Consider the following 23,987-nt stretch of genomic DNA (forward strand, 5'->3'; position numbering starts at 1 on the left):
CTGCCTGTACTCCGGACATCTCCCTAATACAAGTTTTGAGTTATTCACCTTTCTTCCAACCATCTAGTGGAGAACTTGAGGTGGGAATTTATCTTTCTATCTTGGGGGTTTTTGTGAAAACTGTAATGCAATACAGAATGCTATACATGGGTTATTCCTGCCACGAATTAGTCTCTTTTATCTGTCCCTGACCAAAACAGATGTTGGCAGCCTTTCTATTCCACATCCCTAAGTCAGACTAAGACTATCCGTTCCGCTTAGGAGAGCCGTAGGGAAATGTTTTAACCCTTTCAGTCAGCCTGTCCCTAATTTCATTTCTTTTCTTGCCCTCGCAATGCTAAACTGAAAGAAAAAAGAACACTCAATCAAGATTTTACTATAAAAATGCATCAGTAGACAGCTTTCAAAGGAAATGGATTTTGATTCGTGTGCTATGGCAAAGACTGCTGCTAAACATCTTCCCTGTTGAGAGATGCCACTCTGAAAGTGTTTCTAACTTGGTCAAAAAACAATTGCAAAGAGTAAAAGCTCCATAGACAGTTTCCAATGTCTGTCAGTCAGAATGGAGCAACATATGCCCTGCTGGGATCCTGCCTTTTTCTGTGCAGAGGAAGCAATGACAAAAAGTCATTCTAGTGAGGGTTGGCATAACAAAGCTCTTGAAATGGAATTCTGGAGGAAAATGAATTACATTATTGTGAAAAATGTAGAGAGCAGAGTAGGAAGAAAGAGTGGAAGTGGGGAGGGGCAGGGAGGAATAATAAGGTATTTAATGAAGTATTCCTAGAGTCTAGTAGACCAATTATATCCCAAGCTCACGGTAACAGCTCGGGAACAATTGCTTAAGGCAAAAATTTTTAAAAGCAAAGCTGAAGTTAGAAAGAAAGAGATGTGTAAATGGTACTAAAAATTAGCAAGGATTCAAAAAAGTATGTCTAGAGAGGTGGGTAACTGCAAGAATCTCAGCTGACACCAGCAAACAAGAACAAACTAGAAAACTTGGTAGAGCAATGCCATTTTAAAAATCCCTAGCCCACTCAAGTTCTCTAGTTGACTGTGCAAGTCTGTCTCCATCCCACTGGGGCTAGATTTGTTATTATTATGGCATTTGCCAAGTGTTTAGTATGTGTCAAGCACTGTTCTAAATGCTGCAAGTTAATCAGATTGGTCACAGTCCTTTTCCCACAGGGAGCTCACACTCTTAATCCCCATTTTACAGAGAAGGTAACCGAGGCACAGAGAGGTTAAGTGACTTGCAGGTCATACAGCAGACAAGTGGCAGAGCTGGGATTAGAACCCAGGTCCATTGATTCCCATGCCTGTGCTCTATCCACTGCTTCTCAGTTTGACTATATCAGTTAAATAATCTATCAATGGTATTTATTGAGCACCTACTGTGTATAGAGTACTGTACTAAGCACTTGGAAGAGCACAATACAATCTAGTTGATTGACACAATCCTTCTCTGCAAGGAGCTCACAGTCTAGAGGGGAGACAGGCATTAAACAAAATTACAGACAGAAGAAGTGGCAGAATATAAGGATACATATATGAGTACTCTGGTGATGAGGGTGGAGTGAATGTCAAAGGTTAAGGCTGTACATATCCAGATACAAAGGTGACACAGAAGGGAGGGAGAAACAGGGAAGAGAGAACTTAGTTGGGGAATGCCTCCTGGAAGACATGTGATTTTAATTGGGCTTTGAAGATGGGGAGAGTAGTCATCTGTCGTATATTAAGGAGTAGCATGGCTTTGTGGAAAGACCCCAGGCCTGGGAGTCAGAGGATCCAGGTTCTAATCCCGGCTCTACCGGTTGCCTGCAGTGTAACCTTGGGCAAGTTGCTTCACTTCCTTATGTCTCAGTTTTCTCATCTGTAAAATGGGATTCAGTACCTGTTTCCCCACGTGGGACGGGTACTGTGACCAACCTGATTAACTTATATCTAGCCCAGAACTTAGAAAAGTGCTTGATACATACTAAGCACTTAACAAACACAACAACAACAACAATAATAATAATAATAATAAATGACAATAATGAGGAAGATGTAGTTTTAGCCAGGAGAGAGGATCTGAGCAAGGGGAGAGAGAGAGAGAGAGAGGAGAGGAGAGGAGAGGAGAGGAGAGATTGAGGTACATTGAGTAAGTCAGCATTAGAGGAGTGGAATGTGCCAGCTGGATTGTAGCGGAAGAAGAACGAAGTGAGGTAGAAGGGGTAGAGTTGATTGAATGTGTGACTGGCGCGTGTTGAACAATAGCCCTCTTTGCTTCTAAGAGAGCGATACCATGTCCACCCACCTGGAGACCTGTCCCATTGGTCTGACTGCAGACAAAGCTCCCCACAAGCTATGCAACTGCTTCATCTGTGGCCCTGCTGAAAATGAATATGCAACTCATTATCTGCTTCCAAGGGGTGAGGGGGAGATGTAAGGCTCCTATTTTATGGACTGACATGGACGGTGGAGGAGCATAGGCTTACTTTCTTCCTTTTTGGGTTTAAACTCAGAGATGATTTTCCCCCACACTGTTCAAAGATGCCAACCCCGACATGTTCCCTGACCAGTGAAAGGTATGGATCTGTTGGCTGTGTGCATCTTGTTGGAATGGCAGGAACCCAGATGAGAGACTTTTGGTGTGAGGTGCATGTTGAGAAAGTTCTTATATTGAAGCTCATATCTTTGTAACCGCTTTGTGCCCTCATTGGGTCAGAGGTCATAGAGTCTGTTCTGCTCCCACGAAGGACCACACTCAAACCGTTTAATGGGATAGCTACCCCTTAAAAACACTTATATTTCTAGAGAAGAGGGTTCCACCACCTTGTTTGACAACATATTACAGAGTCTTGTCATTTTTACTGTCAGAAAAAATTCCCGAGTTCATACATAAATCCCTTGTCCTGGCTTTTCATCCTATACTGAGTAGAAACAGGAATAAATCAGGAGCAAGTGAATCACTGCTACTCTGACCATATTCCTTTCCAATCATGAAGCTCACTTTCTCTTCTTCTCCTAAAAATAATGTATAATAAAATTCCACCTCCTGCAAGAAGCCTTCCCCGAGTGAGCTTTCATTTCCTCTACTCCCTCACACTTCTGAGTCACCTATGTCCTTGAATCTGTGCCCTTTAAGCACTGGATATTTGTGCCACCCTCAGCGCCTCAGCACTTATGTACCTATCTGTGATTTATTTTAATGCCTGTCTCCCCTTCTAAGCTCCTTGAGGGCAGGGGACATGTCTACCAACTCTGTTGTATTGCACTCGCCTAAGCACTTAGTACAGTGCTCTGCACCTATTAAGCATTCAATAAATATCATTGATTAAGTGTCTGATAATTTTAGTATTTGTGAAGCCCTTACAGGGTACTAAGTGTTGGTTTAAACACAGTACAGTCAGATCAGAAACAGTCTCCATCCCATATGGGGCTTGTAGTCTAAGGGGGAGAAAAAAGACACACATTTAATCCCCATTTTACAGATGAGGAAACTGAGGTACAGAGAAGGGACATGACTTGTCCAAGGTCACATAACAATCAAGTGGCAGAGCCAGGATTAGAACTCAGGTCTCCTGACTCCCCATCCTGTGCATTTCCACAATTATGCTGCTTTGCTTCTTCACCCAAACTGTGTCTGAAATAAACCAAAGTTCCCTTAGCTTTTCCCAACAGTTCTTTCCCAAGCTCTAGACCTTCAACCAACTTCCGTTATCTACCTCTCCTTCAGTAAAAGGAGAGACTTGTTTCTACTGGAGGCCCCTGAAGAGGCTTGGAAGTTTGCCGAGTTCTCCTAAAGTTCTGGATCATTTTACCAGGACAGAGGAAATCAAAGGATGCTTTTGTGCTTCCTTTCCCTGTCCAGTCTAAGAATTGACCCTCTGCTTGAACACTATGCCTGTGACTTGGACTTATTCCTAGCCACAGATCTTCTTTGACCCACAAGCTGCTGTAAATAGGAAGTGAGATTCTGAATGTAGATACCATTCTTTTTTATGGTATTTGTTAAGCACTTGTTACGTGTCAGGCACTACTATACTAAGCTCTGGGGTGGATATAAGCTAATCAGGTCAAACACAGTCCATGTCCCGCATGGTGTTCACAGTCTCAATCTCCATTTTAAAGTTGAGACAACAGGCCAAGTTTTAAGTGATTTGCCCAAGTCACACAGAAGACAAGTAGTGGAGCCTAAATTAGAACCCAGGGCCTTCTGCCTCCCAAGCCCGTGCCCTATCCATTGAGGACACACTGCTTTACTTGCTACCTTAAGCAAGTAAATAAAGGACAAAAAACCCCTTCAAGTCTCTGTTAGGATGAGCTGCCACAATATTATGAAATATGTCTGCACTATTGGTTAATCTTGCATCATAATTGATGGCTGAATTTTTTCTACTTGCTTGTGGGAATGTGGTCTTCCCCTGTGCAGGATAACCAGTCTTTTAAGTAGAACTCAACAATGTTCGTCAAATACTTGCGGTTCAAGACCGAGCTAAAGCATACTTGGAAATGATATTTGACTTCAGGGGGAATATAAAGAGATAGTAAACTCCTTGAGAGAGGGGATTGTGTTTGCCAACTCTGTTGTATTTTCTCCCAAGTGCTTAGTACAGTCCTCTGCTCACAGTAAGCGTTCAATAAATACCACTGTCTGAAGAATCTCGCTTGTCAACCCAGAGATGCATGTTCAAATGCATTATTTACCCATAGCTAAATATTGAGTAAATATTTTGCTCTTCTGAGCTGTAGCTCAACATAATTCATTTGATCTTCAGCCAAGGTTAGGTACCGTTGAAATAATAATAATTATTATTATGGTATTTGTTAAGCGCTTACTATGTGGCAGGCACTGTTCTAAGCACTGGGGTATATACAAGATAATCAGATTGTCCCACGTGGCGCTCACAGTCTTAATCCCCATTTCATAGATGAGGTAACTGAGGCACAGAGAAGTGAAGTGACTTGCCCAAAGCCACACAGATGACAAGGGGCGGAGCCGGAATTAGAACCCAAGACCTCTGACTCCCAAGCCCCGGCTCTTAGCACTCATAATTGGTACGTTTCACTAACCTTATCTTCTGTTTTCTGCAGCAAGAGCAAAGTTCAGGCAAAATAAGGATATGTCTTGTTGACTGGCTTGAGCAACTGGAAAAGGTTGGGAAGTGTCCATCCAGGGAGGTTTTACAGAAAAGAAGAGGCGGCCATCCATCCCAATTCCCTAGGCTGTCACATGACCGGGACGGAGGCTGGGGTGAGGTAGATATGACCTCTTGAACTCCAGAGGCTTTGGAGCTGCTGGGAGGATCCTGAGGTTCTGAGACCAATCAGTCCATCAATCAATTGTATTTATTGATCACTTACTATGTGCAAAGCACCGTACTGAACTCTTGGATGACTACAATGCTCTTACACATTTATACCGACAAACTGTGCTCTTAAAAACATAGTAGTGTCCCTCCTCTGCCACTTGTCTGCTGTGTGGCCTTGGATAAGTCATTTTACTTCACTGTGCCTTAGTTTCCTCATCTGTAAAATGGGGATGAGGACCGTGAGCCCTGTACTTCCCAAGTGCTTAGTATAGTGCTCTGCACACAGTAAGTGCTCAATAAATATGACTGAATAAATGAATGTGGGACAGGGACTGTGTCCAACCTGATTTGCTTATATTCACCCTAGCACATAGTACAGTGCCTGGCACCTAGTAAGCACTTGAATACCACATTTATCATTAATATTATTATTTTCTGGTCCCTTGCCCCTTGGTGTGCACTACGCCAGTGGTTAGGCTAAGCATATCAAAAGTGCTGGATAAATGCCATTGATTACATTATTATTTTACCATTAGTAGTAGAATAATTAAAGTCAAAACCTTCCTCTCTCTCCTGAACATTCACCCACTTACTTAGGTCTGTTTCCATTTTAGTCCTGTTCTCTCGGTTGGTCCCACGCCATTAATGACCATATTTTGGGTGCAAGCCTGAAGCCAGCAGGGAGCCTAGCAAACAGCAACAAAGTGAAGACCCTGGTTTTTCAGATACCCTTGAGACAGCCACAAACAAAGCTTTCTGAGTTCCAGAGAGGTTACATTTCTCAGGGAGGGATGTTTTCATAGCCGTTGACAAACTCTCTGTGATGTAAGATTCTTGAGGTTTGAACTATTTTTAGCAGGAAGTACCAGAATCAACATCGTTAACCCCAACTGTAGCTTTGCTGTGCCTTGAGGAAAGAGTGGGCTGTGGAGGAGCTCTTTGCATTTCTCCTCTCGCTTCCCTTGCTGTTGCCTTGATGCGTCATCATTATTTATGCAGTATACAGTGATGTACTACGGATTGCACTAACCACTGGGGAAACTGTAAGGAAAAATAGCTGGTTTGGTCTCTGTCGTCATAGAGCTCTCAATGTAAAGTAGGAGGAGGCGGAAAAAAATCCACCCTCTCCAACAAGTAGGGAAGACACCCATAAAAGCACCATAACAGTAAGAGTAAGCACTTAGTCCAGTGCTAAGTGCTTCATTCAGGGTTCTGCACATAGTAAGCACTAGGGAAATACCCATAAAAGCACTATAAATACCGTAAGGGCTCAGTAAATGCCATTAATTGACCAGAAACAGGTCAGGTTACCAATTGGCTTTCCTACCCACAACTGCCTGCCCATGACCTCAGAGATTCAACTTGGTCACAACCTTCTAAATGTTCTGCTCCCATTCCAACTCCCCATGGGTATGGGGGAGAAAGTAAGGGAGGGGGCAATAGGGAAGGGACAGAGAGAGAGAATATCTCTCTAGAATCTCTCTAGGGGAGCCATTTGCCCAGTTTTATACAGGACAGGCCAGATTTTAGCTGGTATGTGTTCCCTGTCACAGGTGGCTTTTATGTCCAGTAGTTTCATTTTCAATGACCTAGTCTCCCTCCTACCTCCCTCAGCCCCAGCTTCTGCCAACAAGTCTGATGCTACAGGGACTTGAGAGGAGAGCTCTGTTCTATTGTACTCTCCCAAGCACTTAGTACAGTGCTCTGTCCACAGTAAGCACTCAGTAAGTACAATTAATTAATTCATTGATTGACTGAGCAAATAGGTCTGGTGCAATGGAGGAGGCTGGGGGCCATCTGTAGGTTCTGCGACCTTCCACAAAGAACCTTTTGGGGTATGTTCGTTTGGCGCCTGTTCTGAAATGACGTAAATTAGATTGTCAAAAGCAGGTCTGAAATTCTTTAGTGCTGTCACTGGACGCTCTAAGAGGGATGGAAGAAGCAACTGACCTAGAGAAAAGAAGATGGGCCTTGGGTTCTAATCCTGGCTCCTCCACTTTGCTTTGGCTGACCCTGGGCAAGTAACTTCTCCATGCCTTAATTTACCTCTTCTGTAGAATGGTAAGCCCTATGTGGGACATGGACTCTATCCAACCCTGTGATCTTGAATCTCTCCCAGCATTTAGTACCGACTGTGGCACATAGTAAATGCTTAACAAATGCCATAATAAAAAAGAAGGGAGCGGTGAAAGCGGGAGATGCAAAAGCTCTTCCTCTCTGGAATTTATAAGGTCCACGTGACTCACCCATTGGCGAAGTTCCTCTTTGGTTTTTATTGACCAGATCCACCTCTTCCCAGAAGATTCCAATCTCCCAATCTCCAATCTCTCTGGGAAATATATACTTTAGGATGCTGGGAAATGTTCATTCCAAAAAGGACTAGGCTTCCTACTCCTCCACTCCACTTGGGTCACAGTTTCACTGACAATATAAACACAACATAATAGGTTGTGAAAGATACTATTCTCTTACTAATAATAATGATGGTATTTGTTAAATGCTTACTAAGTACCTAGCACTGTTCTAAGTGCTGGGGGAGAGATACAAGCTAATCAGATTGGACACAGTCCCTGTCCTACATGGGGCTCACAGTCTTAATCCCCATTTTACAGATGAGGTAACTGAGGAACAGAGAAGTTAAGTGACTTGCCCAAAGTCACATGGCTGACAAGTGGCAGAGCCGGGATTAGAACTCATGACCTCTGACTCCCAAACTTGTGCTTTTTCCACGCTGCTTCTCTTCATATGAGTCTTTTCTGAAGACTGTTTAAGGGCTCCTACATCCAAACAGGGAAGAAATTGAGGTAAATGTTTGGATAATTCAATGTTTTTGCTGGAAGAGTTGGATAACTGACAACTGAAATATTCACTTGCTTTGGCAAGGACTGATCTGGTCAATATATTTCCAATTGGGAGCTCCCTGAGGGCCAGGGACTGTGTCTAATTCCCAGTCATATATTCTGTCCCAGTGCTTAGTGCAGTGCTCTGCATGCAGTAAGCGCCTAATAATTATTACTATTGCAATAATACTTTTGGCTTTCTGTTTTCCAGACTTCCAGCAGACCAGAAAGGTCCGTTTCTGGACAATCAGAAATGGCATGAGCTTCAGTATCTAATAATCAACAGACAGCGACAAAAGACTGAAATACCTTTGATCTTCAACAGGCTTTTGCAGTCACTGACTACTAACTTCGATTGGATGAGGACAGGACCCTGAGAAGGTAGGTGAAGGCTAAGGGTTGGTTGGCATTTTTTTTTTGTCTTAAAAAAAACCCAACATTAAATATTCCCAACTTACAGTAAACATTTCCTGTCCTTTACCAAGCATATACTTATCTATTCCTTCAAGGAATGGGCAATTCACCCTCAATTGTCCTCATTTCACCAACTGGAACTCATTATTTCTCTATGGGCCTTTGGTGCTGAGAATTTCTTTCCAAATCTCTCCCTCAGCTCTCTACTTAGAACTCCCAGGCAGGTCAAAGGGAATCTGATGAGCGGGATGACAGTTGTTGAGTAAGATGAGCAGGATTTCTGCCTTGTTTCCTGCCCTAACCCCCTTTCCCCTGCCCACAGTCACCACCATTTCCATTCAAAAAAAAATAATAACAAAAAATTTTCTCTATGCTCAGGGCATACAGCTGTCTTTGATCGTTGGTTGTTTCCCCTTTCAAAACTTGTGTTACGGCAGTAGGGTCTTCTTTTCTGATAGAATGACCATCTTTCAAGCACTTTTTGTGTGTGTAGTTTCTTAATTATATGAAGTACATTATAAAAAAACAGCCGCGGCACAATTAACCTAATTTTCATGCATTTTAGTTCTGGCAAGACGCATCAGGCAGGGGCCATATGATAAATGAGATAAATAATGCTAGTGCCAAAAAGTCAAATAAGCTCATGTTATTTATAGAAACAAGTCCATAACCAGTGGGTTTGTGGATAGGTTTGTTTCAGGATGTCTTTTTCTGGGGGGAAATAAACTTATCCTGCTATTATTCTGTGAGCCTTAGTAAAAGCACATCTCCTCCAAGTGGTCTTCTCTGACTAAGCCCTCATTTCCTCTTCTCCTACACCTTTCTGCATCACTCTGGCACTTAGATTTGCACCTTTTATTCACCCTTCCCTCAGCCCCACAGCACTTATGTTACATATTGGTAGTTGATTTATATTGATGTCTGTCTCCCTCTCTTAGACTGTAAGTACATTGTGGGCAGGGAACGTGTCTACCAACTCTGTGATAGTGTATTTATTCATTCATTCAGTCATATTTATTGAGAGCTTACAGCATGCAGAGCAATGTAATAAGAACTTGGGAGAGTGCAATACAATAATAGTCACATTTTCTGCCCATGTGAGCTTACAGTCTTGGGGGTGGGGAGGGGAGGGAGACAGACATCAATACCAGTAAAGAAAATAAAATTACAGATATGTACACAAGTGCTGTAGGGCTTGGCGGGGGAAGCAAAGGAAACAAGTCAGGGCTATGCAGAAGGGAGTGGGAGCTGAGAAAAAGTGGGGCTTAGTCTGGGAAGACCTCTTGGAGATGTGCTTTCAATAAGGCTTTGAAGCGGGGAGAGTAATTGTCTTTCAGATTTGAGGAGGGAGAGCACTCTAAGCCAGAGACAGGATGTGGGCTAGGGGTCTGCGGCAAACCAGGCGAGATGGAGGCCCAGTGAAAAGGTTAGAACTAGATGGAGCAAAGTGTGTAGGCTGGATTGTAGAAGGAGAGAAGCGAGGTGTCCCAAGCATTTAGTACAGTGCTCTGCAAACAGCATGCACTCAATAAATACAACTGATTGATTGAGAAAACAGAGACTTGAAGAGAAATGTAGAAAAAAAGGAGTGTCTTATCTCTGGTCACATCACCAGACATGACTAGCATAAGAAATACAAGGTTATACAACCAACTCCTGGGCTTTCAGGAACTATTTATCTGGTGATGGATTTATCCAGGTCCTATAATTTTTTTATGATACTTACTAAGTGCTTACTGAGTGCTGGGGTAGATATGTATATCAGATTGGACACAATCCCTGTCCTACATAGGGTTCACAGTCTAAATTGGAGGGAGGCGGCTTCAATCCTCATTTGGATGACGTTACTGAGGCACAAAGAAGTGAAGTGACTTTTCCAAGGTCACACAGCAAGCAATTGGTAGAGCTGAGACGAGAACCCAAGGCCTCTGGCTCCCAGGCCTGTTCTCTCTCCACTAGGCCCTTCTGCTCTTCTTTCTCCTCAGCCTACCTGTTTGTTAACCCTCTGCTCAAGAGAGCTGAAATACAATTCAAATAGGTTCATTCCATTACTTGTTAGCCACTTCGGTCAAGGGTGGAAAGGGACAGCAGTGGATTTCAGGAGATTATTTCAGATCTCTGCCTTCTCCTTGCCCTCAGTTCCAGAGGGCAGATTGAGTGCTATGCGGGACAGATATGGCTTAAGCAGCATGGCCTAGTGGAAAGAGCGTGGGCCTGGGAGTTAGAGGATATGGATTCTAATCCCGGCTCCACCACTTCTCTGCCACGTGACCTTGGGCAAGTCACTTAAATTCTCTGGGCCTCAGTTACCTCATCTGTAAAATGGGGAATAAGACTGTGAGCCTCATGTGGGACAGGGACTGTGTCCAACTTGATTACCTTGTTAACGCCCCAGTGTTTAGAACAGTGCTTGGTACATAGTAAGTGCTTAACAAATACCACTATTATTATTGGTATTATTAATAGTTTTGTGCCCCTGTCCCTCAAGAACTGGTCAGTTGGCACTCTTTCTGCACAACCACCTGTAACTTCTTTCTCTGGGACCCAACCATTCTCGGCTTCTACTCTAACACGCACTCCCCTCCTTCAAGTCGTTGAATATAGAAGATCCTCTGATAGACTGGTAAACCTTAAAGACTTCAGTGGCAGAAAATTGTTACAGCAGAAGCAACAAACTCTCCTCACATGCAAGCCATGTGTCTCTTGCTTCCATGGCACTTTTCCAAATGCTTAGTTCAGTGTATTGCAAGGCTCGAAAATGCCTTATTGAAGGTACATCTTCTCCAAGAGCCAGAGGTAAGGAGTTTCTGTTCAATACGGAGGTGGACGGGCAACCCCTGGCAACCATGTTTGAGAAGTGGGGAGATGTGTGTAGAATGGTATTTTTAGAAAACCAATATGGACAGCAGGATGAAATGTGGACTCGAGAGGGGAGAGTATAGAGACAGAGAGGTCAGAGAGGAGGCTGACACAAACAGTTGAGACGGGATAGGACAAGTGCTTGGACCATTGCGGGAGCAGTTTGGATGGAGAGAAAGGGGTGGACTCTGGAGATATTGTGAAGACAGAAATGCCAGGATGTGGTGACTGACTGAATGTGCAGGTTGAATTCATTCATTCCTTCATTCAGTAGCATGTATTGAGCGCTTACTGTGTGCAGAGCACTATACTAAGCGCTTGGAAGAGTAGATTCGGCAACAGAGAGGGGCAATCAGATGAATCAAGGATAATACCAAGGTTATGGTCACTTTACCTAAAGCCTAAGATTTCAAAAGTATGTTCAGAAGTGGCTGAGACCTCACTTCCTGTCTCACGTTTAACGGTTCCCTTATTCTGAGTGCAGCTGGGCTGAAAGGCCAGAATTCCAGGAGATGCCAACCTGTTCTAAGAAAGAGAGCCGACAGCTGCCCATTTGGAAGCCAACACAGCCCCTAGTGATATACCTGTGACTGTCTGTTTTCCTGAGGATGGAAATCATTTAGTCCTTGGGCCAAACAGAATAGTCCTTTTATTGCCTCTTTGAAGAGTAACTTAATTCTTTGTTTAAAAAAAAGAAAAGGGAGGGTGCCTCAAAGGGGAAATCGGACTTTAAGTGAAATATGAGCCCTCTGACTATTGATCAAAATACATAGGTGTCCAGATGATAGTTTATGAGGCTGTGCTGGGAATTTGGATTGGGTTGGTGGGAAACCCCTTCCGGGAAGCAGTTAGCCTGCTACTTATTTCACTTTTTGGCATGTTGGCAGCTTGCGTTGATAAGAGGGGGAGAAGGTTCTGCCCATACTTAGTTCAAGAAAAGATGGAAAACAGGGGCTGACATCTTTTGCCACCAACTTCAAGGGGTCTCTGGAGCTTTCCCTGACAGCAGGATTTTATCATCACTTCCTAGAACACTCCTGACTTAATTAATTAATTAATGATGGCATTTATTAAGCACTTACTATGTGCAAAGCACTGTTCTAAGCACTGGGAAGGTTACAAGGTGATCAGGTTGTGCCACAGGGGCTCACAGTCAATCTCCAATCTCTTGATCACAAAACCACTACCACACTGAGGGAAATGTGTGGGATCCACTTCTTGGAGAGCCAAAAGGACAGCAGAGGTATCACACGAATAAAATGAGCACCAGATCGAATTCCCCTCTGGGTATTCTATCTCAGCACTTAGTACAGCATTCTGTACACATTAAGCGCTTAATGATGATGATTATGGTATTTGTTAAATGCTATGTGCCAAGCCCTGTTCTAAGCGTTGGGATAGATATAAGTTAATCTGGTAAGACACAGTCCCTGTCCCACATGGGACTCACAATCTAAGAGGGAGGGAGAGCAGGTATTGAATCCCCAGTTTACGGTTGAGAAGAGAAGGTAAGTGACTTGCTCAAGGTCACACTCATCAGGCAAATAGAGAATCTGGCATTAAAATCCAGGTCCTCTGATTCCCAAGCCAATGTTTTTTCCCACTAGGCCATGTTGCTTCCCAAATACTTAATAATGCTTAATACATCTTATTACTACTACTACTACCCTGATTGACCCTACTCCTGGAGGAAAATTTGAACCCAGATCCTTTTTTGCTGGAGATTCTTTAAAAAAATTCCTTTATTAAAGGAGTGGGAGTATCAGACCCTATGGATGCTCATTTATTCTGAGAACTCTCTCCAGTCTCCTGGGCAGGAAACCATCTTGAATGAGTCAGAGAGCGTCCAAAATGTCCAGTTATTTTTTGTAACTGAATCTCCCCCAGGTGCAGAGGTTCCCCTTTTTATGAGGGTCAGGACGGGGTAGGTCACGGGAAGGGTTTGTAGCTAGAATCAGCTTACAGTTCAGTCAGTCAATTGTATTGATTGAGTGGTTAATGCATGCAGAGCACTGTCCTAAGTGCTTGGGAGAATACAATGTAACAATCTAACTACGACTTACAGGCTGGTTCAGTGAGACAATGATGGCATTTTTGATGGCATTTTTATTAAGCGCTTACTATGTGCAAAGCACTGTTCTAAGCACTGGGGAGCTTATAAGGTGATCAGGTTGTCCCACAGGGGGCTCACAGTCTTAATCCCCATTTGACAGATGAGGTAACTGAGGCCCAGAGAAGTGAAGTGACTTGCCCAAAGTCACACAGCTGACAATTGGCAGAGCCGGGATTTGAACACATGACCTCTGACTCCAAAGCCTGGGCTCTTTCCATTGAGCCACGCTGCTTCTCTAAGCAGCTTCTCTAATGTTCTTAGCTACATTATTCAATTAATCATTGTATTTATTGAGCACTTACTGTGTTCAGAGCACTGTACTAAGTGCTTCAGGGAGTACAGTAGTTCTCCAAATGTGGGTTTTCCTATGTACAATATAACCACCCCATCCTTTAGACTGAATAAAATTGTAAGAGAAGCAGTATTGCCTAATGGAAAGAGCCCAGCTCTAGGCGTCAGAGGACCTGGGTTCTAATTCTGGCTCCACCACTTGCCTGCTGTGTGGCCTTGGGGAAGTCACTCCACTTCTCTGGGCCCCCATTTCCTCATCTGTAAAATGACTGTAAAGCAGTCCACTACCTTGCTGGACATTTTGGACACTCTCTGACTCATTCAAGATGGTTTCCTGCCCAGGAGACTGGAGAGAGTTCTCAGAATAAATGAGCATCCATAGGGTCTGATACTCCCACTCCTTTAATAAAGGAACTTTTTTTAAAAGAATCTTCAGCAAAAAGGATCTGGGTTCAAATTTTCCTCCAGGAGAATGGTCGGTCAGGGTAGTAGTAGTAGTAATAAAATGTATTAAGCGTTATTAAGTGTTTGGGAAGCAACATGGCCTAGTAGGGAAAAAACATGGGCTTGAGAGTCAGAGGACCTGGATTTTAATGCCAGATTCTCTATTTGCCTGATGAGTGTGACCTTGGGCAAGTCACTTAACTTCTCTTCTCAGCTGTAAACTACCTCACCTCACTTCGCTCCTTCTACAGCTCAGCCCACGATCTTCTCTCCTCTAGTGCTAACCTTCTCACTGTGCCTCAACCTCACCTGACTCGCCACCAACCCCTAGCCCATGTCCTGCTTCTGGCCTGGAATGCCCTCCCTCCTCAAATCCTCCAGAAAATTACTCTCCCCTCCTTCAAAGCCTTACTGAAGCCACATCTCCTCCAAGAGGCCTTCCCAGACTAATCCCCACTTTTCCACATCTCCCACTCTCTTCTGTGTTACCCTGACTTACTCCCTTTGCTCTTCCCCCTTCCCAGCCCCACAGCACTTAGTACATAGCTATAATTTCATTTATTTGTAATGATACCTGTCTCCACCCTCTAGACTGTAAGCTCATTGTGAGCAGGGACTACGACTGTTTATTGTTGTATTGTACTCTCCCAAGTGCTTAGTACGGTGCTCTGCACACAGTAAGCATTGAATAAATGCAATTTAATAGAATGAATACTTAGACTGTGAGCCCCTTATGGGCAGGGACTGTGTATGAGCTGGCTAGTACCTACTCCAGTGCCTTGTACAATGCTTGAAAAATAATAAATGTCATAATTAATAATAATAATAACAATAGTATTTGTTAAGCACTTACTATATGCTAAGCACTGTTGTAAGCACTGGGGTAGTTACAAGGTAATCAGATTGCCTCACGTGGGGCTCACAGTCTTAATCCCTATTTTACAGATGAGGGAACTGAGGCACAGAGAAGTGAAGTGACTTGCCCAAAGTCGCACAGCAGACAAGCGGCAGAGTCAGGATTAGAGCCCAGGACCTCGGACTCCCAAGCCCATACTCTTGCTACTAAGTCATGCTGCTTCAATTAATTACTACTATTAATATTGTTGTAAACAGGTGAAATCTCAGGGCACCTGGATTTTCTCTGGAACTATTTTGGATCAGGAGGTCAAAGAACAATATATTATAATGAAGTTGATTTCTTTGACTCTCCACCACCATACGTCAGCCTATCTTGACTTGCTAAGAAAACTTGTACCACTTCGATTCACTCACTAATTCCTGAGAGCAGATGGGTCAGCCCACAGAGCGGCTGAAAAATAGGGTGGCCAACTGTCTGGTTTTAAACTGGACAGTTCAGTTTCCAGCCAGTCTGTCTGGTGCCAATAATGCACTGGCCTTCTTTATGCCTAGTATTTTTATTTTGAATGCCCAGCCTTCTTTTGTCTTGGTATCTGCCGGCAAATCCTAAGGCTCTGGAAGGGTCTCAGAAATAGAACCCATGTTCACAGAAACCTTGGAGGGAAATGCTACTCCTATAGACTTGTAGGCAGGGAGGAATATAGTAGTTTTTTTATTATGCATTTTTTTTAATGTCCGCATGGCCCAGTGGAAAGAGCCCAGAGCTGGGAGTCAAAGGACCTGGTTTATAATCTCAGTTTTGCCACTTGTCTGCTTTGTGATCTCGGGTGGGAACTGTCTGATTTGACTGATTTGTATCTACCTCAGCACTTAGAACAGTGCTTCCCATATAGTAAGTGCTTAACAAATACCAAAATAGCTGCTCAGTTGTATTGTACTCTCCCAAGCACTTAGTACAGTTCCCTGCACACAGTAAGAGCTCAATAAATATCATCGATTGATTCAGTGTCGGGGTGGGGGGGGGGGGTCAGAGATCCCCATATCTGTACATAACAGTAATTTATTTATATTAATGTCTGTCTCCCCCTCCAATAATAATAATAATTGTGATGTTTGTTAAACTCTTTACTGCATGCCAGGCATTGTACTAAGCACTTGGTGGATACAGGCTATCAGGTTGGACACAGTCCCAGTCCCACATGGGACTGACAGCCTCAATCCCCATTTTATGGATGAGGTAACTGAGGCACAAAGAAGTGAAGTGCCCAAGGTCACACAGCAGACAAGTGGCGGAGCCAGGATTAGAACCCAGGCCTTCTGACGTCCAGGCCTGTGCTCTATCCACTACACCATGATGCTTCTCTAGACTGTAAGCTCACTGTGGGCAGGAAATGTGTCCGTTTATTGTTATACTGTACTCTCCCAAGAGCTTAGTACAGTGCTCTGCACACAGTAAGAGCTCAATAAATATGATTGACTGACTAAATACTATTGACTGACTGACTGAAACCCTTTCGGTTTGAGTATATTCAGTTGGGCTGAAACCCTTTAGGTTCAAGTGTATTCAGATGGGCTCCTGAAAAATGATACTCCTAATGTCAGCACGTTGCACACTGCGTGCCAGGCAGAATCCTGTTGCCCCTGTCTGTTTGGTATCCTCCATGGCCTTCAGTAGTTCACCTCCTCACAAAACAGAGCGGAAAGCAGTCTGGTTTGGATGTCTACTGGCAAAAATTTCTAAATGCTTCACTACTGCAATTTACAAAGTGAAACACATCTGGGAAAGCATTAGTATAAATAAACCCAGGAAGCATGTAAATAAACCAGAATAGAACCTATGAATATAGACTCCGGGATTTATTTGTTCAATCATATTTGTTGAGTGTTCACTATGCAGCACTGTACTAAGTGCTGGGAGAGTATAATACAACAGTACAACAATTAACAGACTCATTCCCTGCCCACGATGAGCTTACATTCTGGAGGGGAGGATGGGAAGGAGACAGACATCAATACAAATAAATATAATGACATATATGTACATAAGTGCTGCTTGCCAGTTGTGTTACTTTGGGCAAGTCACTTCTCTGTGCCTCTGTTACCTCATCTGTAAAATGGGGATTATGATTGAGAGCCCCACATGGGACAACCTGATCACCTTGTATCCTCCCCAGCATTTAGAATAGTGCTTTGCACATAGTAAGCACTTAAATACCAAAATTATTATTATAAGTGCTCTGGGGCTGGGAGTGGGGAAGAGCAAAGGGACCAAGGCAGGGTGATGCGGAAGGGAGTGGGAGATGAAGAAATTTAGGGCTTAGTCTGGGAAGGCCTCTTGGAGGAAATGTGCCTTCAGTGAGGCTTTGAAGGGGGGAGTAATTGTCTGTTGGATTTGAGGAGGGAGGGCTTCCAGGACAGAGGCAGGACATGGGCAAGGGGTTGGCGACGAGACAGGTGAAATCAAGACATAGTGAGAAGGTTAGCATTAGAAGAGGAAAGAGTGTGAGCTGGGTTGTAGGAGAGAAGCGAGGTAAAGTAGGAAGGGGCAAGGTGCTTTAAAGCAAGTGGTGAAGAGTTTTTGTTTGATATGGAGGTGAATGGGCAACCACTGGAGTTTTTTGAGGAACAGGGTGACATGCCCTGAATGATTTTGTAGAAAAATGATCTGGGCAGCAGAGCGAAGTATGGACTGAAGTAGGGAGAGACAGAAGGTTGGGAGGTCAGCAAGGAAGCTAATGCAGTAATCCAGGTGGGATAGGATTAGTGACTGTATTAATGTGAAAACAGTTTGGATGGAAAAGAAAGGGTGGACTGACAGGATTTAGTGATGGATTGAATATGTGGGTTGAATGAGAGAGAGGAGTCAAGGACAACACCAAGTTTATGGGCTTGGGAGACAGAAGGATGGTGGTGCCATCTACAGTGATGGGAAAGTCAGGGGGAGGACAGGGCTAGGGTGGGAAGATAAGGAGCTCTGTTTAGGATATGTTAAGTTTGAGGTGACAGGAGGATATCCAAGTAGAGATCTTTCACGAGTCCTACAAAATGTAATCTGTCTGAGATTGCATAGTTTTTGTACTTTAGTGTCCTGTTACTTTGGTAAATCTTTCCTTTCCAGTCTATACTTCCTTTTCTGCCCACATTTTTCTTCTAAAATGTCATTCTGGCCACCTCTCACTCCTCAATCACCTCCAAAGGTTATCTATTCCTCTTCATATCAAGTAGAAATGCCTGACCATTGGCTTGATTCACTACATCAGTCCTATTCTCACTTCACAGGTCTCTTCTCCTACCACACTCCAGCTCATGCTCTTCGATCCTTCCGAACTACAACTCTCACTGGGTTTCATTCTCATCTTTTCCACCTTTGATCCCTGACTAATATTCTTCCTCTTGTCTGGAATCATCTCCCACTTAAAATCTACCAGACCACAGTTCTTAAAATACCACCTAGGAGGTATTTCTAGGAGGCCTGCCCTGATTAATTTTCTTTTCCCCAGGTCATAATGATAATAATAATAATAATTGTACTTGTTAAGCACTTACTATGTGCCAAGCACTGGGGTAGATACAAGTTGAGCAGGTAGGTTGGATACAGTCCTTGTCCCAAATGGGGCTCACTGTCTTACTTCACATTTTACAGATGAGGTAACTGAGGCACAGAGAAGTGAAGTGACTTGCCCAAGGTCACACAACAGACATTTGGCAGAGTCAGGTCTTTCTGATGTCCAGCCCTGCTCTATCCACTAGGCCACACTGCTGCTTAGATTTCTAACTGCCACCTCAGCACTGCAGTCCCCCTATAGGACCTTAGAATATGCAAAATAATCAATCAATAGTATTTATTGAGCACTTACTGTGGGCAGAGCACTGTATTAAGCCCTTGGGAGAGTCCAAAAAAGTTATTAAATATTATTCCTGTCCTCAAGGAATTTACCATCCAGCTAGACAAACAGATGCGAAACAAATGTACACATAGAAAGAAATTTATGGACTCTACTACTTATTCATTTATTCACTTATTCTCCACCATCAGCAGTGTGATCATCAAATCAGTCTATCAGTAGTATTTATTGAGCACCTATGGTGTGCAAAGCACTGTTCTAAACACTTGAGTACGAAAGAATTAGGTGCAATCCCTGCCATGATGATGATGATGATAATGGTATTTGTTAAGCGCTTACTATGTGCCAAGCACTGTTCTAAGCACTGGGGGAGATACAAGGCTATTAGGTTATCCCATTTTGGGCTTGAAGTGGCAAGACTCTGGAGAAACAAACCTGCCATCAAAATCGACTTCAAAATCTAGTAGGGAGATAGGACTTAAACTACAGATGGGTGAGTAACAGAGTATGTAAGTGATTGTGGTAATTTAAATCCTTAGATAGAGCAGAAGGGTTTAAATTCCAGTTGGGAAGATTATAAAGTGGGGAGATTAAAGATTATTCCGGGAAGGCCTCCTGGAGGAAATGTGATCTCTGAAGGGCTTTGAAGATGGGAGGGAGTGTAGTCTACCAGACATGAAAGAGAAGGGAGTTCCAGGAAGGAAGGAGGGTGGGAGCAAGAGGTCAGTGGTGGGAGATGGGAGACTGAAGTACAATGAGCAGGTTACCTTGAAAATAACAAAGATTGCAAGCTGGGGTTTAGTGAAAGAAGAGGGTGGGTAAGGAAAAGGGAGAGAGACTACTGAGTGCCTTAAGGTCAATGCTAGGGGCTTTTTACTTGATGTGGAGAGGAACGGGAAACTATTGGAGGTTTTGGGGATAGAAAAATGATCCAGTAAAGATAAGGAAGTATGGGGAGCAAATCAGGCTGACACAGAAGGGAGTGGGAGATGAGGAAAAGTGGGGCTTAGTCAGGGAAGGCCTCTTGGAGGAGATAGGCCTTCAGTAAGGCTTTGAAGCAGGGATAAAAACCCAGGTCCTTGTGGCTCCCAAGCCTGTGCTCTATCCACTAAGCCATGCTGCTTCTCTTGAAGCAACACTTAGTACAGTGCTCTGCACACGGTAATAAATACGATTGAAGATGATTGTGATTTAAACTCTGATGTAGGAAGCCTGCCTCACCATAAAGGTTAGTGGCCAGTGGAGGGAAGTAGCATATTCTCCAGAGAAAGCCCCTAGGGATTGACGTGTAGGCTCTCTGTTTACCAGACAGGGTGAGATTAGTGCTGTGGTGATTTTAAAGACTGAAGAGTCAGCACCTTGCATTGGTGTTCAAACCATTTCTTGTAGAGGTATTAAAAGGTGCCTTGTTAAATTTGTGATAGAACCATTGTAGCCAAGAAAACAAGAGCCTGTTCTATGTAGGGGAAAAAGGCCTTAGAGCTCCCATGTGAGATGTGGAAAGAAGACTTTGGCCTGTTCCTTCTACTGTCCAGCTTTGTTCTCTTCACTTTAATAGTAATAATGGCTTTTGTTAAGCCCAAGCACTTTACTAAGCTCTGGGGAAAATAATCAGAGCAGAGCCATTTCCTGTCCCACATTTCCAATCTCAGTCTAAGTAGGAGGGAGAACAGTATCTAATCTCTATTTTATAGGCGAGGGAACTGAGGTACAGAGAAGTTAAATGACTTACCCAAGGTAACACTTCAGGCAATGATTAAATCGCAGCTCCTCTGGCTCCCGGTTCCATTATCTCTCTCCAAGATCACACTGCTTCAAGGGATAGTGTCTGATCTGATTACCTTGTTTTTATGTAAGTCTTTAGTAGATCGTGTGGCCTAGGCCCAAGTCACAAGGACTTGGGTTCTAATCCTGGCCCCCCCACTTGTCTGCTGTGTGATCTTGGGCAAGTCACTTCACTTCTCTTTGCCTTAATTATCTTATCTGTAAAATGGAGATTAAGATTGTGAGCCCCATAAGGGACGTAGATTATATCAAAATTGATTAGCTAGTATCTAGCTCAGCGCATAGTGCTTAACAGACATAAAAGAATAGTAGGTGCTTAATAAATGGTGTAATTATCATTATTATTATCATTAAGCATCAATCAATAGTATTTATTGAGTACTTACTGTGTGCAGAGAACTGTACTGAATGCTCTGGAGAGTATGATTCAACAGAGTTGTCAGACGCTTACCCTGCCCATAATGAGTTTACAGTCTAGATGAATCAGAATATGCTTCCCGTTTCCTGAGAACCATTTCCAACTCAACAGACTCAAGGAGCTTGATTGAAAGTGTTTTAGATAGCTATCTTTGAGTGACTGAATTCTGAATACTGCCCTAACAGGTCACAGAAACCTACAGAAGTTCCTTTCCATTGGCTTTAAGCACTCAATCAGCTCTACTCTTCTACTTTTCCTTGCTGATCTACTACCATCCAGCCCAAATACTTCATTCCTCCAACACCAACCTATTCACTATGCCTTGTTTCTGGCTAATCTCACTGCTGAGTTTTTGCCTATGTCCTCCTTCTGATGTGGAACTCTCTCCCCCATTATATCTGACAGACCATTACTCTCCCCAACTCAAAGCCTTTATTGAAGGCCCATCTCCTACAAGAGGCCTTCCCTGACTAAGCCCTCCTTTCCTCTTCTCCCACTCCCTTCTGCATTACCCTGACTTACCTCCCTTTTTCTTCCCCCCTCCCAGCCCTATATCACTTATATTATCTGTTATTTATTTATTTATATTAATATCTGTCTCCCCCTCTAAACTGTAAGCTCATTGTGGGCAGGGATTGTCTGCTTATTGTTAAATTGTACTCTCCCAAGTGCTTAGTTCAGTGCTCTGCACACAGTAAGCACTCAATAAATGCGACTGAATGAATGAATCAATGAAGACCATCACTATGCCCACCTTCAAAGCCTTACTAAAGTCACATCTCTTTTAAGAGATCTTTCCCGATTAAACCCTCATTTACACTGCTCTTTCTCCTTTCTGCATCACTTATGCACTTGAATCCATACCCCTTACCCCACAGCATTTAGGGACATATCTGTAATTTATTTTAATTCCCATCTTCCCCTCTGGACTGTAAGCTCCTCATAGACAGGGATCATATCTACCACCTCTACTGCATTGTACTCTTCCAAATGCATAGTGCAGTGCTCTGCACTCAGTAAGCATTCAATAAATACCACTGATTGATTGCCTGGGCTTTAATCATAGCTCTGCCTGTGTGTGACTTTGGAGAAGTCATTTCTCCCTGCCTCATTCCCTTGTCTACAAAATAGGGGTTCAGCACCTGCTCTTCCCCCCAACCCTTTCATTGTGAGCCCCAAGTGGGACAGGAACCTTGTCCAACCTTATGACCTTGTATCTACCCCAGCTCTTAGTACAGTGCTTGGCACAAAGACAGCATTTAACAAGTATTGTAATCATTATTAAGACTACCAGCAGCCTTACCCTTTTGATTAGCTATGAAGAATGAGGGTTGCGTTCTAGAAAGACGGTAGTTTACCTGGGCTCATGAAAAGGTTTCATGGGCCACAACTACAGTCTTTAGGGAGATGAGCCATTTTCCGTAGACTTCTCCTCCACAATATTGGGTGTCTCAGTTAAGGCTGGTTGTCAGCCAGTCTGGCAAAGATAGTACTATGTATGTGTGTTTGTGTATGTGTGTGAGTGAGAGAGAGAGGAAGAGATGCCTCTCATAATGTGAGTTGCTTTTGTTTGATCCTGAATATAAATTCCTTCCCCATCAGTTCTAAAATGTAAAGTTCTCCATCCTTTTATAGTCTTTCTGAAGATCTTTATTAGCTGGGCCTTCTATCACACGGTCACTGAATCGAACATCATAGAATTCATGTGCATAAATTAGAGTGGTGCCAGCTTGTCTTAAGTTTTGTTAAGCATGTGCCAGCTATTTCACAACAAACCTTTATTTTTCCTTTTATAACTGGCTATTAAAATTGTGCTTAGGGCCAGTGAATGGACATGACACATTAGCTCAACAACAACCTTCAACCTCAACCCCTCAACAATTCCTGGTTCCACTGCATATCTGGAATTACCCTGAGGAGGGAAATAGAATGAGCAACATTAAGACTAGAAATGTTTATTCGAAAAGGTGTTTAATAGAAATAGTACTTCAGGAGGTCCTTCACTGACTTTATCAGCAGAGTGAAGTCACCCTACATTTTCTAGGTGTTCCACAAAGGGCTTCTCTCTGGCTTTGTGGGTGAGAGATGGAAACAAATTTTACAAATTTGAGAAGCAATGTGATATAGTGGATAAAGCACGGGCCTGGGAGTCGTAAGGTCATGGGTTCTAATCCCGGCTCTTCCAGTTGTCTGCTGTGTGACCTTGGGCAAGTCACTCCATTTGTCTGGGCCTGTTACCTCATCTGTAAAATGGGGATCGAGACTATGAGCCCCACGTGGGACAGGGACTGTGTCCAACCTGCTACACAAATACTATTATACTATTATATAGTATTATATAGTATATATATAGCATATAGTATATATATAGTATATAGTATATATATAGTATATAGTATATATTATACTATACTATTATTATACAAATACTATTATACTACACAAATACTATTATTACTATTATTATTATTACAAATGACACACACATTTTTAATCGAAGACCAGAGAACTTGGTCTGATGGGTGATTTCTCTGCCGTAACACAGATGCTTAACCTCAGCTCGCACGGCTCCTGGTGTGTCACAGGCAGTGAGGATCCTCTTTCTGTGCCATCCAAGTGGCTTGGTGACATGGGGGAGGAGAAAGGAAGGATGTTATCCCACATCCGTGTAACACAAACAAAACAACCAAGGAAATGGGGCTGCTCCACATGTGGGAATGAGTTGGAAGTCCTGCAGCCAATAGAGGGGAGAGCCAGGGAGGAGCCCCCAGCCCAAATACTGTAATAATTATGATATTTGTTAAGGGCTTACTATGTGCCAAA

This window comes from Tachyglossus aculeatus, chromosome 12, assembly GCF_015852505.1.
Source record: "Tachyglossus aculeatus isolate mTacAcu1 chromosome 12, mTacAcu1.pri, whole genome shotgun sequence".
In the NCBI taxonomy this organism is placed as follows: Eukaryota; Metazoa; Chordata; class Mammalia; order Monotremata; family Tachyglossidae; genus Tachyglossus; species Tachyglossus aculeatus.